Here is a 7542-nt window from a genome sequence, read left to right as displayed (position 1 = left end):
GCCGATGCTCTACCACTGAGCCAACCGGCCAGGGCCTTTTTGACAACATAATGCCATCTTACACAATACAGTGTATACTTTAAGTCAATAACCTTTATATGGTGCTGTGTCCTCAGTAGGTAGGATACATGGGTCTGGATACAAAGGGTGGGAGCAAGAGTGATCCTGCTTACCATAATTTCCAGTGACCAATTTAGGAAATGAGTTCCCTTCATCAGACTAACTCTAAGTTCCATAAGTTTAGAAAACCTGTTCCCTAAAACACAAGTTCTTTCGCCAGGACACACATCTCATGAGATGAATAAGTGCCTTGGAATGGACAAATGACTGATCAACAAGAGAAGGCGGGGCTGCTCTTCACAATAAGGACAAGAGGAAATGGCACCCAATTGTCCTATTTGAGTACACCTTTATTTTTCAATTAAAGTTGGCATACAATGTTATATTAGTTTCTGTTCTTCATATCCTCATGACTATTCTATAATAACCTATTTGTACATCTTAATCCCTTCACTTAGTTTATCCAATCCTCCAACCCTTCCCATCTAGCAGTCATTAAAATGTTCCATGTCTCCTCTCTTTCTACCAGTCTCTATGTGGCATCTTTTTTAAATTCCTAGTGGTAGGGCTTCCATTCTGCTCAATTTCTGAATAATGGTTGTTCTGCAGTTATAATTTAGATGTGGGTGTGGGAGGATTTGAATACCACATTTACCTATGGTGCCAACTTGATTAGAAGAGAGTATATCTTTATAATCCATTATTTATTTGATGATAAATAGACAAAGGCAGCAGTCACAGCTTAAGAATGGTATGAGGAACAGGAGCAGTGGTGGGATTCAACTGGTTTGCACCAGTTCGGCAAAACTGATACCTAATTTTTTGTTGAGTTTGGTGAACCAGCTGTTAAAATGGCACTTGTAATCAGGGTTCTATCTAAGGTGGGTGCCTGGGCAGCTGCTCAATGTGGAAATCACAAATTTACATTCTTTTTTTTTTTTTAACATTCTTAACGTTCATCTGCACAACATTGTATTCTAAGTGGTTGTAGTTCTTCCATAGGTAGAAGAATGGGATTTTACTCCTACAGTAAAAAGATGGTAAGGACAAATCACACAGCCAATGATGCTTGGATAAAAGCAAAGAAAATTGCAAGTGAGGACACCAATCAAGAAGCAATATGAAACTATCTTAAATAATAGTTTTATTGTTTTTTATCAGGTATTATTTAATATTTTTTCATTAATATTTTAACTCTTATAACAATCTAGTTTTATGTATCTCTTTTATTGTTCTTATTTAAGTATTAAATAAATGAAATAATAAACTACCTTTTGGTATATTGTTCTTTAATACCTTAATGGGCAGAGAACTGGTTGTTAAATTATTTGAATCCTGCCACTGAACAAGAGCTCAAACCTCAAGTAGATGACTAAGAGGTGCTAAGAGAGAGTGAGAGGAATCTATATAGAATGAATAATAAAGGAGAGAGAAATAAGATTGGCTGTGATTCTGAATTCAGCTATAGCACCAGGGGCTATAATTCAATTCCTCACATCTTCTTCTTACAAGTTTATCCCAAAAGAAGAGACACACTTTTAATCTATATTTGTTTCATTTTTATGAAGCAGTGGATCTAGGCTGAGAAAAAGTTAAACTGTAGTGAACTGTCAAAGTGATACACAGGTTCCCCTTTCAGGACTGAGGGTTTTTCTCAGGTGCTGGGAGAACTGTCAACATACAATGATCAAGTGTGAGTCCTTGCTTCTATTAAAGAGAATTAACTCCCTGAGGGTTGTGTTCCATTCTATGGTAGTTCATATCCAAGGACTAGTTCTGCCGGAGTATAAAGACCTGGCTGCCTTGCTTGAACTAGGGAAAATTCAAAAGGTATATTCCAGCTTCAGAGCTCTGTCTGGGATTGACTGAAGCATCACTGAGGAGCATCAGAGCCCAAATTTTCTTCTGCCCAATCCTGTCTCATTCCCTTCTGTTCCACAGGTGGCAAAACCAAGTGTGGTCCCCAATAAATCTTCACATGCTAATCATAATTTCAGAGTCTGCTTCCTGGGAACCATGCCTACAAGAGTTCCTGACAAATACTAAAGAAAATCTTAATAAGGGGAGAAATGACCATATACTCGGATTAGCACATTCAATTCTTGGGCAATGTCAAGTTTTCCAAATTTACCTATAGATTCAATACAATCCCCCAAATATTTCAGATGGACTTTTAGGGGGATGTGACATGCTAATTCTAAAGTTAAGATAAAAATGCCTAGCATTTAAAATAGCTGAGATAGGCTTGACCAGGTTGTGGCACAGTGGATAGAGCATCGAACTGGGATGCAGAGGACCCAGGTTCGAGACCCTGAGGTCGCCAGCTTGAGTGCAGCTCATCTGGTTTGAGCAAAGCTCACCAGCTTGGACCCAAGGTCGCTGGCTCGAGCAAGGGGTTACTTGGTCTGCTGAAGGCCCATGGTCAAGGCACATATAAGAAAGCAATCAACGAACTACTAAAGTGCCACAATGAAAAACTGATGATTGATGCTTCTCATCTCCGTTCCTGTCTGTCTGTCCCTATCTATCCCTCTCTCTGTCTCTTTAATAAAAAAAAAGAGTGAAAAAATAAATAAAATAGCTGAGATAATACTGAAAGAGAAGAATATTTGGAGAAATTATAGTGCTGAATATCAAGATTTATTCAAAAGCTACAATAAAGAACATCATTGATTTGATACTAAAATGTGTCAGGTATCCAAACTGTGCATACAGTTACTTTATTTATATATAAAAAAAAAGGTGTCACTGCCATTAGAGAAATAAAATGATGGCCTTTTCAATATATAGAGCTGAATCAATTAGATATCTTCATGGAAAAAAATATAATCACCTCATGCAATACATAAATATTAATTCAAAATAGATCATAAAACTAAATATTAAACTTTAAAATAAAAAGATTATAAAACATTAAGGATATTTTTATGGCTTTACAGCAGTGGACAAGATTTTTTTAACAGGACTAAACACCAATAATAAAAAAGGATATTTAAATACTATAAATATATATAAGTTGTTCAACATTACTATCTTTTTTTTTAGTGTGAGAGAGAGAGAAAGAAAGATAAGCAGGGACAGACAGACAGGAAAGGAGAGAAATGAGAAGCATCAAATCATAGTTGTGGCACCTTAGTTGTTCATTGATTACTTTGATTACTTTCTCATGTGCCTTGACCAGGGTGGGGGCTCCTGCTGAGCCAGTGACCCCTTGCTCAAGCCAGAGACCTTGGGCTTCAAGCCAGCAGCCTCTGGGCTCAAGCCAGTGACCAATGAGCTATTTCTATGGTCCCACGCTCAAGCTGGTGAGCCCACACTCAAGCCAGATGAGCCCATACTCAAGCTGGTGACTTCAGTTTTCGAACCTCGGACCTCAACATCCCAAGCTGTCGCTCTATTCACTGTGCCACCACCTGGTCAGGCTTAACATCATTTTTAACCAGAAAAGAATTTTAAATAAAACTATATGGAAGTACCCTCCAGAATAACTAAAATTAGTCTGGCAATGCTAAATGTTAGCAAATTGTAGAATGTATTGAATTTTCTGTGGTTGAACTAGCATCACATTTCTAAGTCTGAAAAACATATTTTCCAGAATCCCTTGACTTCTTTAGGTCTTGGTAAGAACTGGGCAATGAAGGGAACTCATGGAATAATTGCGAGGCAAAATTGAAACAGATCATTACTTTCGAAAGGTTGCTGCCGTCAAACAAAATGACAGGTGGAAGCTGAAGTGCCTGTTAGGACTCAGATCACCTTTTCCCTCTTTCTTCCTACATCCAGCTCATCTTGCTGACTTCTCAGCCTGCTATCCCATAGTAGCCCTAGGTCTATCAGCAGATGCTTGGCTGTAGTCTTGAAGAAACAGCTGCATTCTTGGGGGGAAATGAAGTGAGTGATTTCATTGTAACTTTATGTGGTGAATGATTTTCACTTGGAAATAAATGATCCACGTTTTGAGATACTGAATTTTTGTAAGAAGAGTTTGCTCTCCTGTTGTAATTGACTCTTATTGTTATTGATCCATTTGTACACGGGTTCAATCCTCAGGCTGGCTGACTGTGAAGATCAAACCCATACCTTAGTGTACAAGCTAATGTGCAGGTGCTGACCACCCAAAGCAGAATTTGCCTCATCAGGGACTGCTGCCTGCCTCTATTTCCCACTGGATATCCTGCCTGTGAAGCTAGTCGGATCTTGCTCTGATGTTGTCTGAAGCTGGCCACTGAGTATGTTGGTTCTGGGCTTTTTGGGAGAGACTCTGGTGCAGGCCAATGTCAGACGGGGTCTGTAATTGTCCCTGGCAACCTGTTTGAGGCTATAAAGTGATCCACATTTTGTGGCTACCTTTACTGGGCCTGGGGGTACAAAGCTACATGCCCAAACCAGCTTTTGCCCTGCTCCCAATCAAGTTACTGGGAAGGGACCAGTGGATACAGAGTCTGATAACTCTCTTTGAATAAGATGAAAACACAGTATTTGGCATATTTCCTGCCTTTATCCGATGTGGCAAGGGTCAGGTTTGAGTCAGAAGTTAAAAATAGGGAAGTATGATGAAATTTATAAGAAAGGGGAAACTTTTTAAGTAACAAAAACCTCTGAAACTAAACATCAAATAACTTACTTTAAAAAATTATTCTGACTCTTAATGATTTCAGTGACTAAAAGAGATAAGCATAATGGTATTGAATTGGCATATTTTTATAAAATAATATTGTTTTTGTTATTCTCTGACTGCCAAATGACAACTCTGCAGAAAGGCATTTTATGAGTAACATATAAAAAAAACCTCTTATTTAAAATAAGACAAATTGCCTTACTTGTGGTGGTGCAGTGGATAAAGTGTCGACCTGGAAATGCTGAGGTCGCCGGTTCAAAACCCTGGGCTTGCCTGGTCAAGGCACATATGGGAGTTGATGCTTCCTGCTCCTCCCCCTTCTCTCTCTCTGTTTCTCTCTCTCTCCCTCTCTCTCTCCTTTCTAAAATGAATAAATAAAATAAAAAAATTAAAAAAATAAATAAATAAAATAAGACAAATTCTTTCTCTGTCACCCTGTCTTTGATCTGGTTTTATTTTTTTCTATAGCACTTATCACTACTTTATATTATATTACTTATTTATGAATGAATATATAAAATATGAAGATGCAAGTATATATTTTCAAATAAATACACAATGTATATAATAAAGGCTACATTAAGGGAAAAGTGTTTCAATCATTTGCTCTGGAATAATGTGCAGTAGATAATAAAGAGATACTCAATTAATTTGTTGAATAAAGGAATACATGCATAACCAAGTAAATGTTTTTAAACCCAGAAGTAAATATCTTTATTTTCTTTTTCACAGTTAAACAGGCAAAATACATCTATGAATAAAAAATAAATCATCTTTATATCTCAAGAGACAAAGTTTAATTTTATTTAAAGGGATGGGATGGAAATCTGTATCTGTAAGCAGGAGGTTAAGCCTTTGAAGATTTAGGATGTAAATTACTACTCAAGGTTTCACAAAGAAGATTAAAATATTGAATCACTTTTTCTTAGGTAATTGCCTACTAATAAAACACATTTATGAGGCGTTCAAAATGCCTACTGCTGCAGAGCAAATTAAAATAAGTGAAAATTCTGAGCTTCGTGGTGAGAGTCTTTGGTCTTTTGCATTTCTTCGGGGCTTGTATATCAACACATGGTATATCAGAATACAGAGATATTGTCTTTCTCAACACTGTGAAATATTTTTAACTTTTATCTTTGTAGTACTTTTATTGTACTCCATGTTTACCCAGACGCTATCCATCATAAGCACAATATTTTCTGTTAAGAGAGAAATGACAATCAACTTGCCTTCTGATTTCTTTATCTAAATAAGTCTAGAATTTCAATTTTCCTTTTGTTTAATATTTATCTCTTTTATCATTTGTCACTCTTAAAAATAGCAATGAGGTGACGATGCAGGTGCCTAGTCCTTTCCCTATCTTTGTGTCAAGTCCAAACAGTCAAATTACTGGCTCAAAAGAAATCATATTTTAAGAGCGCAAAGAAACATTTATATGATGTGAAGCTGAGCATCATATAACTTTAGAAAAATAGGTTAAAAACTTCAGGTCAATCCATTTCATTTTTTAAAAATAAAGTGAGGCCTAGAAACTTCCTTAATTTACTTAAAAGCAAAGAAAGTATATACTAAAGTTCATGTTACCCACGTATTTCCTCCTCTTGTCTCTGACTCCATCACCAGCCCCCAGTCAGAATACAGTTTCTCCCTCTGTCATAAGGAAACGCTAACTGTATTTGTACTTGATTGCAATGACTTATGAGTATTCCTTACTGGCTATATGTGTTCTGTTTTTAAAATATGTTTCAAACTCTCAGGTATAAGGTAATGTTTTTTTCCTTGTGTCAATTTTCCTAACACAATCTTTCTTAAATTTACTCGTTATAGTTTGTTTTGTTTTTAATTCTGTGGGAGGTGGCTCTGTCTGCCTAATTGCATAATGCCCAATCTTTCTTAAAAGTCAATACAGGTGTTTTTTTGTTTGTTTGTTTGTTTGTGTGTTTTTTTTTTTCATTTTTCTGAAGCTGGAAACAGGGAGAGACAGTCAGACAGACTCCCGCATGCGCCCGACCGGGATCCACCCGGCACGCCCACCAGGGGCGATGCTCTGCCCATCCTGGGCGTCGCCATGTTGCGACCAGAGCCACTCTAGCGCCTGAGGCAGAGGCCACAGAGCCATCCCCAGCGCCCGGGCCACCTTTGCTCCAATGGAGCCTTGGCTGCGGGAGGGGAAGAGAGAGACAGAGAGGAAAGCGCAGCGGAGGGGTGGAGAAGCAAATGGGCGCTTCTCCTGTGTGCCCTGGCCAGGAATCGAACCCGGGTCCTCCGCACGCTAGGCCGACGCTCTACCGCTGAGCCAACCGGCCAGGGCCAATACAGGTGTTTTACAATAAGAATATTTAATAGTTGATTTTCACTGAGCAATACTGTGATTCTTTATGAATGAATTAATAATTTATCTATTTACAGATAGCGATTAAACATGTATCACATGGTTGTCACTATGCTCGATATTCAGGACACAGGGAGCATGCTCTTTTTTTTTTTTTTTTTTTTTGTATTTTTCTGAAGTTGGAAACTGGGAGGCAGTCAGACAGACTTCCGCATGCGCCCCACCAGCATCCACCCGGCATGCCCACCAGGGGGCGATGCTCTGCCCATCTGGGGCGTCGCTCTGCCACAATCAGAGCCATTCTAGCGCCTGAGGCAGAGGCCACAGAGCCATCCTCAGTGCCTGGGCAAACCTTGCTCCAATGGAGCCTTGGCTGCGGGAGGGGAAGAGAGAGACAGAGAGGAAGGAGAGGGGGAGGGGTGGAGAAGCAGCTGGGCGCTTCTCCTGTGTGCCCTGGCCGGGAATCGAACCCGGGACTCCTGCACGCCAGGCCGACGCTCTACCACTGAGCCAACCGGACAGGGCCCAGGGA

The sequence above is a fragment of the Saccopteryx bilineata genome, chromosome 1 (assembly GCF_036850765.1).
Source record: "Saccopteryx bilineata isolate mSacBil1 chromosome 1, mSacBil1_pri_phased_curated, whole genome shotgun sequence".
NCBI classification, from domain to species: Eukaryota; Metazoa; Chordata; class Mammalia; order Chiroptera; family Emballonuridae; genus Saccopteryx; species Saccopteryx bilineata.
Note: the sequence above shows the minus strand (reverse complement) of the source record.